Source organism: Quercus suber, unplaced genomic scaffold (genome assembly GCF_002906115.3).
Source record: "Quercus suber isolate HL8 unplaced genomic scaffold, Cork oak 2.0 scaffold_310, whole genome shotgun sequence".
NCBI lineage: Eukaryota > Viridiplantae > Streptophyta > Magnoliopsida > Fagales > Fagaceae > Quercus > Quercus suber.
This window is the reverse complement of record NW_027069766.1, coordinates 451,428-461,235: the sequence shown is the minus strand read 5'-3', so window position 1 is coordinate 461,235 and position 9,808 is coordinate 451,428. Positions and strand designations below refer to the sequence as shown.

General features: G+C 34.6%; 1 pseudogene; it reads left to right on the top strand.

Annotated features, from left to right (window-relative positions):
• The first annotated feature begins 2,374 nt into the window (after window positions 1-2,374).
• LOC111997634 (uncharacterized) lies at window positions 2,375-9,296 on the top strand (annotated as a pseudogene).
• Window positions 9,297-9,808: the final 512 nt, after the last annotated feature.

The window sequence follows — 9,808 nt, the reverse complement described above, 5'->3', positions numbered from 1 at the left end:
GACTCGACCTGTGGTGGTTGCTGGTCACCTCGAGTCTTCACTTCTTCCACTTGACCTAGCGGGTCGAGTGGCAATTTGATCTCAAACTCAATCAGCTGACTAGTGGACAGCCCTAGTCCATATTATGACATTCCAAACAATGGGGTAGACAGGGAATTAGTTTCTTACATACCAATCACCTCTCCCAAATATCAACTTCAATACTTATTAATTTTTAGTTTTCTCCAATATTTCAAGTAAAGTTAATAGTAGAGGCAAAAAAAAGTACAATTTCTATTGCTAACTAATAAAGACATTATGAAAAAATCTTGTATACACAATGCCCCCTCATTTAATTGTTCACATAATTTGAAATGACACACAACTCATTCTTACCTAAACATAACATAAGAATTTTTCTCATTAGGTAAATTGTATTTCCTGACATGAGGTGAGTTGTTATTCTCCTCTTTGTTCTTTAATTATTATTAGCATTAATTTTGGGTAACTTTTAATTGGGAACATTATTTAAATTACTAAGACTCGTTTTGGTAAGATTTTGACAAATTATAACTTAGAAAAAAGATAAATTTCAAAAAGTTGTACATAAATAAGTTGGGCAAAATAAGCTAGCTAATAAGTGATTGGCCCGGTGTACTACATCTTTTCTTCTTTTTTAAATTTCATTTATGTAAAACTCTTTTACCAGAAAATTTCAAACTCTTTGTAGATCGTAAGCTTGGTTATTTTTTTACCATGATTGTTTTAAACTCAATTTTTTGATAGTGAGTTTACAATTTTTTTTTTTTTTTGGAGTTTGAATTTCTAATCAAGTGAAGGCCTAACAATTTGGATATTCTAACCATCTTCAATTAGATCAAATGACAACATTAGTTGAGTTGCATACCTCTAATAATAGTGAATTATGAAAGTTAGTAGAGATTTACAGTTGGTATTAAGAGAGTTAATTTCATAATGGATATTGTTTTGGTTTAGTTTTTAGTAGTGATTGATATTTGTGTATTGTTTTTGGCATTACCACTATTTATATACTTAATATACACATATGTGTTATTATTATTTATGTATATATATGTATTTATTTATTTTTATGTTGGGTATATTGCAAACTACATCTTTAAATTTAGGAGTGTTTAGATTTTACACTTTAAAGTTTTACAATTTGGATTTTCCCCTCTAAAGTTTGGAGGTGTTTGGATTTTATACCCTAATATTTCAAAATTTGGATTTTATACCTTAAAGTTTAGAGGTACTTGGATTTTTACAACCCTAAAATCTGAAATTTCAGGGGTAAAATTCAAACGCCCCTAAACTTTGGAGAGTAAATCCAAACACCCGTAAAACTTAGGGGTAAAATCTAAATTCTAAAATATCAGGGTATAAAATCCAAACACCTCAAAACTTCAAGGGTAAAATCCAAAATCTAAACACTTCCAAACTTTAGGAGTGTAATTTGCAATTTATCCTTTTATGTTTATTAACATATAATTCAAAATCCATATATTTTATAAGCACAAATATTTGCTAAAATACAATAGTCCAATATATTAGTTTAAATATAATGTAATATATATAGTTAAACTGTTGGTATTAGGTGCCTCCAATCAATAATTTTAAACTTAGCTGAAGTAGTTTTATTAGGAACATAACTACAGCAGAAAATCAAATATTTCTTCTTTTGGGCAAGATACAGAGATGTGACATGTAAGCTTAAATTTGATTGTATTATTACTCCTTTAAAAAAAGAACTACTTTGAATTGTATAATAGTCAAAGTACAGCAAGAAATCATGTGAGTTTCTCATTCGTCTCCTTAATTTTGTTAGAGAGCAAGACGTAAAAATCATCAAGGTAAAAAAGAAAAAGAAAGGACAATATCCCCATAAAAAAAAAAATAAAGAATAATAACAACCAAGCTTAGCCTCAAATTTTAGGATTGGTTATACATCCTCAACAAACTAGTTAAATTGGCTCCATTTATTCAAAAAAAAAAAAAAAAAAAAAAAAAAAAGTAAAAAAAAAAAAAAAAAAATTACAATACCAGCAAAACTGTGGAAATATTTAATTTTTTTATTTATTTTATCTTATGCTTTAATTTTTTTTTTTTTTTTGATTGCATCTTATGCTTTAATTAATTACTTATCCACGTAGCTGATTTAATATAAAAACTAACTCTATAAAAAAATATATAAAAAATTAATTTTCAAAATGATTATAAAAAAATAGCCGTTGGCTCACCGCCTTTGCGCCGACTATTATAAGGCATCATCGTCATTCTTTCCATCAAAATTCTCATTCTCACTCTCTCTCTCCTCTCTGAATTCACTCTCTCTCTCTCTCTCTCTCCCTCCCTCAGATACCAAGCATACTTGAAGATGAGTTTTCTCCGGCGGAGGCTACCTTTGCCTCTGCCGTTAGGGGCGAGGTTTGAGCCCTCCGATGCAGTGCTTATTTCGAGTTACCTTTCTCCGAAGATTCGAAAGGAGGTTTTGGCTTGGGACGTCATCGGCTTTTCTGATGAAGTATACGATAAACCCCCATGGGAATTCTGTACGGACTCGACGGCGGTGTTGGATGATGAGAAGCATTACTTCTTCACACTGTTAAAGAGGGGGAAGAATCGCGTGCTTCGTTCTGTTGGTTCCTATGGGACTTGGCATGAGAGTTCCACCAAGAAAATCTATGATTCTGGGTCTGGCTCTGGGAAGACGATTATTGGGTTCAACAAATTGTTGAATTTCAGGGTGAAGGGTGAGGGTAAGGAGATGATGAACACTGATTGGTTAATGCATGAGTTTAGTGTTGCTGAAAAGGGCTCCGACTTGGTTCTCTGTGTAATTTACAAAAAGATTAAGAAGAAGGAGGAGAGGAGTTTGGCTTTGGCTTTGGAAAGACCACCCTCTGTTGTTGTTGATTCTGGTATTTTGGGTTCTCCAAAGAGTGTTTTTGATCAGGTGGATTTCTTTGACAGAATTGATGACACGGACATTGGGGGTCAAGACCCATATGATGATCAAGACCCAGTTTTTTATTCTGGTATTTTGGGTTCTCCAAAGAGTGTTTTTGATCAGTTGGATTTCTTTGATGACACGGGCATGGGGGGTCAAGACCCGTATGATGATCAAGACCCATTTGATGAAAGTCCCAGATTTGCTGCCATTGATGGTCATTCACAATTCCAAGTCTTGGATTCACGAGAAGATGGGTTAACCAAGAACATGGGTTCTGAAGTTGAAGGATTTGATGGATTTGATGAAGCTGAGGTGGAGGCTCTTTTACTCGACCTTGCTGATGATACAGATCCTGATTTTGACCCCTTGAGTTTTCTGGATCTTCAGGATTTAGAAGAGGGTGCCCAGCCAAGCAAGAAGATGCGCTGTGACTTTTCGGATAGAGTACTTTTTTGATTTACTTACTTGTACTGGAGAGCAGAACTCCTGCCAACTCCAAGTCCAAGCATTAGAATAGGATAGTATCTTGTACTTACATTTTTTGTTCATTTTAATGCAATTCTCTTTATTTCTTTTATTTTGAAACAAAGTTACTGTTTACTGTTACTCTGATTGTGTATGTTATGATTTGAGTTTCAACAGAAAAACAAATACATTGTGCGACTACTTTGATTCTAAGTTTGTAACACTACACTGTTGACTGTACTGTGGCCATCTGTTATGTTATGATTTGAGCTCCCTTCTTCTTCTTCTTCAGTTTGAGTTTCAACAGAAAAACAAATACATCTTGCGACTACTTTGATTCTAAGTTTGTAACACTACACTGTTGACTGTACTGTGGCCATCTGTTAAGTGAAAGCACAAGCTTACGAGAGATAGAGGGGAAAATCTTTGGCCACTCTCTGACTGCTTGGCAAGAACAGAATTTCGTTATGTGGTGCCTTTGGCAAGAACAGAATTTTAGAAGTTTTCAGTGATGTAAACGGACTATCCTTGAAATTAAAGCCTTCTTCCTTCATACATTGCTGGATTGGAGTGCTGCTTTTCTTTCTCTGCCTTGTTTCTTGCTCTTAGAATTGTTTGAGCATTGTATTTTGAATTGATAGTACTTCTCCTCTAGTACACCGCCGGTGTACTGGGTTTGTTTTTCATTCTAATAAAATTTTGTGTTATAAAAAAAAAAGTTATCAATTCAAACTTTGGGGACTAACAATTGCTCATGAGTGAAACTTAAATTGTGATAGTTTACTGATTAGTTACGAACCTTGTTGTACTTCCTCTAATGTATATGGAATGCAACCAGTTATGACTTTTGCTTTGTCCTTTCAATCCTTAAATTCATAGTGGTACTCTACAGGCTCAAAAGAGAAAGTTGGGGTTACCAGAGGATGATGATAGCTCTAAATTGGCTACATCCGCTTCTCCTGGAGAACTGAATGTTAAAGATATTTCCACTGGAGTTGGGAAAAACCGGGGTATGTTGATTCTTTTTTTTATTATGTGTTGTTGGTGGAAGTTTTTTTTCATTGGATCTACTGTCTATGTCAACTTATCTTTGTGCTAATTTTAACATCTCTTATCTTCATTGGATCTACTGAAGAATACTTTTTATTTATACATCAGGTTTTAGATGCTAATTAATACAAGGCTTTAGTCTTTAATTAATACATCAGGTTTTACATCAGATTTGTGCCTAAAGTTAGGTTTAAAGCCACTATGATTTTCAATCCGTTTCTGCCTTTTCCTTTTTTTAGATTTAAGCATTTTAATTAGATTTTATATCCTAATGAATCCCCCCTTACCAAAAAAGAAGAAGAAGAAGCTTATTTCATGTAATTATAGGGTTGAAGTTGATATTCAATTTGAGTATAAACTCAATAAATAAACGTCTGTAGTCTATCTGTGGGGAAGGGAGGAGCAAAAAAAAGTTGGGTTGGGGGTTGTGCGTGAATTGATGACACGGACATTGGGGGTCAAGACCCATATGATGATCAAGACCCAGTTTTTTATTCTGGTATTTTGGGTTCTCCAAAGAGTGTTTTTGATCAGTTGGATTTCTTTGATGACACGGGCATGGGGGGTCAAGACCCGTATGATGATCAAGACCCATTTGATGAAAGTCCCAAATTTGCTGCCATTGTTGGTCATTCACAATTCCAAGTCTTGGATTCACGAGAAGATGGGTTAACCAAGAACATGGGTTCTGAAGTTGAACGATTTGATGGATTTGATGAAGCTGAGGTGGAGGCTCTTTTAGTCGACCTTGTTGATGATACAGATCCTGATTTTGACCCCTTGAGTTTTCTGGATCTTCAGGATTTAGAAGAGGATGCCCGGCCAAGCAAGAAGATGCGCTGTGACTTTTCGGATAGAGTACTTTTTTGATTTACTTACTTGTACTGGAGAGCAGAACTCCTGCCAACTCCAAGTCCAAGCATTAGAATAGGATAGTATCTTGTACTTGTATTGTTTGTTCATTTTAATGTAATTCTCTTTATTTCTTTTATTTTGAAACAAAGTTACTGTTTACTGTTACTCTGATTGTGTATGTTATGATTTGAGTTTCAACAGAAAAACAAATACATCTTGTACTGGGTTTGTTTTTCATTCTAATAAAACTTTGTGTTATAAAAAAAAAGTTATCAGTTCAAACTTTGGGGACTAACAATTGCTCATGAGTGAAACTTAAATTGTGATAGTTTACTGATTTATGTATATGGAATGCAACCAGTTATCACTTTTGCTTCGTCCTTTCAATCCTTAAATTCATAGTGGTACTCTACAGGCTCAAAAGAGAAAGTTGGGGTTACTAGAGGATGATGATAGCTCTAAATTGGCTACATCAGCTTCTCCTGGAGAACTGAATGTTAAAGATATTTCCACTGGAGTTGGGAAAAACCGGGGTATGTTGATTCTTTTTTTTATTATGTGTTCTTGGCAGAAGTTTTTTTCCATTGGATCTACTGTCTATGTCAACTTATCTTTGTGCTAATTTTAACATCTCTTATTTTCATACCGATAACTCAGATAGGGCTTTTTACAAGGAGTTGGTGAAGGTCATTGAAGCATCAGATGTCATTTTGGAAGTTCTTGATGCTCGTGATCCTCTAGGTACTCATTGTGTTGATATGGAGAATTTGGTGATGAAAGCAGGCCCTAATAAGTATCTAGTATTGCTTCTGAATAAAATTGGTAATCTTTTGCTCTCTCTCTCTCTCTCTCTCTCTCTCTCTCACATGCATGTTTAAGGTGTTTAGTTTTTGTGTAATGACTCTTATGTTCATATAAATTTGGATAAGTTAGAAAATGAAAACAGTTAAGAAGCACATTATGATTAGATTTGTAATGGAATGGCATGACCAAAATATCAGAGGACCATCATTCTATTAATAGACAGAAATAACTCTGAGTCTGCTCTGTATGTTCACAATCAAACAGCAATTAATCATATAATGGCTGCCATTTAAGTTCATAGACTATGCTACATGCAATGACTGAGAGTTGTCTTGCCTATTTTCCTTGTCCATATGCTTTCATCTTGTTTTATTTACCTTTGTCACTTGTGTCTCAGATCTTGTTCCTCGAAAAGCTGTTGAGAAGTGGCTTAAGTATCTTAGGGAAGAATTACCAGTTGTTGCATTTAAGTGCAGTACACAAGAGCAAAGATGAAACTTAGGGTGGAAATCAAGCTCAAAGGCAGCAAAACCAAGCAATCTTCTACAAACTAGTGATTGTCTAGGAGCTGAAACGCTTATTAAATTGTTGAAGAATTACTCAAGAAGCCATGATGTAAGTCTACCAAGCAATGACCATATTTTTAATTCACAATGACTTACATGTGTCCCATTGGTGATATAGCATTATGCTTTTTATTGTACATGTGCTTGTGTTGTCTTATCTGCATGCATACAACATTGAATTTTTTTGAACAAATTAGTTTATATGATAGCATGTGGAGTTTGCTTGACTTGCTATATCTCACTCTACTTGGTTGGATGTTAGTTATTGTTACAAAGAGTCTTTGTGCAGTTTTTTGGAAAGTAAATATTATGGATGGGGTGAAATAGGTTTGAAAAGTTGATGATTATTCAGTTGATATGAGTCAGTTAGATCATCGTTTATGCAATACTTATTTCTTTCGTTCTAGTGGACATCAGGCAAATATTTGCTTAGTTGACCAAAACCAAATGTTCTCTTTAGGGAAGTTTTGTTCTGAAAGTGGGTCTCAAAGTATGGCCTTCAAAACATGTGTTAATGGTGTTTTTATTCCACATATTAAAGCTTCTCAATTAGGAACCATGGTGAAGATTATTTTACCCTTTTTTTTTACTATTGAATGGTACTTGTTATGCTGTATTTTTGAATTTGGGTTTTAGAGTTTGAATAATAGTGCCAGCCATATTAACAATTGTGCTCTGTTATTTATGGCAGATCAAGAAATCAATTACAGTTGGTGTTATTGACCTGCCTAATGTTGGTAAGCGTAGTCTCATTAATAGCTTAAAGAGATCCCATGTTGTCACTTGTCAATGTTGGTTCTACTCCTGGCTTAACAAGATCTATGCAGGAGATTCAGTTAGACAAGAATGTAAAATTGTTAGACTGCCCTGGTGTTGTGATGATTAGATCTGGAGCAAATGATGCATCTAAAACTCTTCTTAATTGCAAAAGAATCGAGAAGTTGGATGACCCGACTGGTCCAGGTGAGTGAACTCATCCTTCGTCCTTGTGCTAATTTATTTTCTATTCTGCTAGAGTACCTTTTCATGTGGCAAAGGAAATACAGCATTCTATTCCTTTATTAATTCACATTCTCCCTCCAACTGCCTTTGTATGTAAGGAGATTGCATATATAGAATCAAGGACAATAAATGTTAATTAAAGGAGCTACAGTGACATCAAATTCTATTAATATGTATTCTCCACTATCTACTAAGCTCAATTGGCATCTCCTGGTGTTTCTAACATAGACACCCAGGTTCAAATACCCCCACCCCCAACTATTGAATTATCAAACAAAATTATTTACAAATCAATAAAAAAGAAAAATTATCTATTTAGAAATTCTGGTGCATATTTCTTTAGAAAGAAGTCCTTTGGATAGTAAAATTTTTGTGAATTCTGTGTTATTATATTAAGTCATATTAGCAGGCTTTGATATTATACTGTCCCTGCCCCATCTGTGCAGTGAAGGAGATTCTAAGGCGTTGCCCACCCAGCATGTTGGTAACTTTGTACAAGCTCCCTAGCTTTGACTCGGTCGATGACTTCCTTCAAAAAGTGGCTACTGTTAGGGGTAAGCTGAAAAAGGGTGGTGTTATGGATGTGGAAGCTGCTGAAAGAACTGGCTTGCATGACTGGAATCAGGGTATGTGTTAGGCATTTATGGTTTATGTGCACTGGGAATATGCAAACAAACAAAGGGATAACAAGAAAAGCAAATCGTATTATATAAAGATGCAAAGTGATGTTAATAATTTGGGTGTTAGAGGTGTTGAGTTTGATTATCAGAATGCCCCTAATTATCTATTGTTTTACTTATAAAAAAAAGTAAGTTAATAATTTGATCTTTTTGTAGGTAAGATTCCATATAACGCTATGCCCCCAATTAGGAATCAAGGAGAGCCTTTAGAGGCCAAGATTGTTTTTGAGCTTGGGAAAGAATTTGACATTGATGAGGTTTATGACGCTAAATCTTCGTTCATTCGAAGCCTCAAGTCTGTTGATGATCTCAACCCTATGGAAGTTCCTCCTGAGTTGCCCAATCAATTTTGATGAGGATTTACTAGAGGTTTGTGATCTCTCTTAGTTTTAAGCATTTATTTATGTTATTAGGCTGTGAAGTGACTTTGGGTGCTCCAAATCTCCATCCCCGAGAGGAGCACACCTCCTCATTATTTTCATTATACATTGTTTTCTAAATGAATAAAATTAATACGTTAATGTACAACTCTTTTTTGCATTTTCATGCATTAGAATGATGAACCAAAACATTCAATCCAAAGTGGTGAAGGCCCCAAAGACACGGATAATGATGGTGACGATGTGTCCATGGCATTTGAAGAAGATGAAGAAGGCAGGAACAAAGGAAAAACTGCTACTAGCAGGCAGAATGAGAAGTTATATGCGGTTGAAGGTATGCTTAATACAAAGACGAAGAAAGCAGAGAAGAAGAGAAGGAAAAAAAGCTGAAAAATCAATCCCAGAAGATGCCATGGACGATGACTATGACTTCAATGTAGATTATGTCAAAAAAAGATCTGCCATGGATGTTGGTGACGAGGATGATGGTAATCAAATAATTGGTAAGGTGCCTATGTCTGGTATTGAGTTCATTGATGAGTGATGGAAGACTAAAAATGGCATGCCTTATCTCTCTCTCTCTCTCTCTCTCTCTCAAATGCATTGGTACGTACACACAAACATGAGTGGCAAATTTTACATCTCCCTATTTTTTCAAGGAAATTTTAATTATACTTCTTTTCCCACAATTACCAAATGTAGAGTTCCCCTACCTTGTGATCAAAATGCCGGATTAACCAAAAAATGTTCGTCTAAATCCAAAATCCTAAATTTTGGATCTTTTAATCCACAATCTTTGGTGAACTGAGGCTTTTTGTTGATCCATTAAGTTTGAAATCGAAGTCATCTCTTCCATGATCCTAGTAACTCTTTGGGGGCTAAATTTTGGTTTAACATTTATACGTATTGTGTTCTTGAATAATTCTTTTGAAAATGAAAACAAATTATGAAATTAATTGTCAAAGACCAAGCCATAAATGAAAACAAAATTCAAATCTTAAAATTTATGACATGAGTTTTAAATATCTTATGACCAATTAGCTTTGACAGAATTAT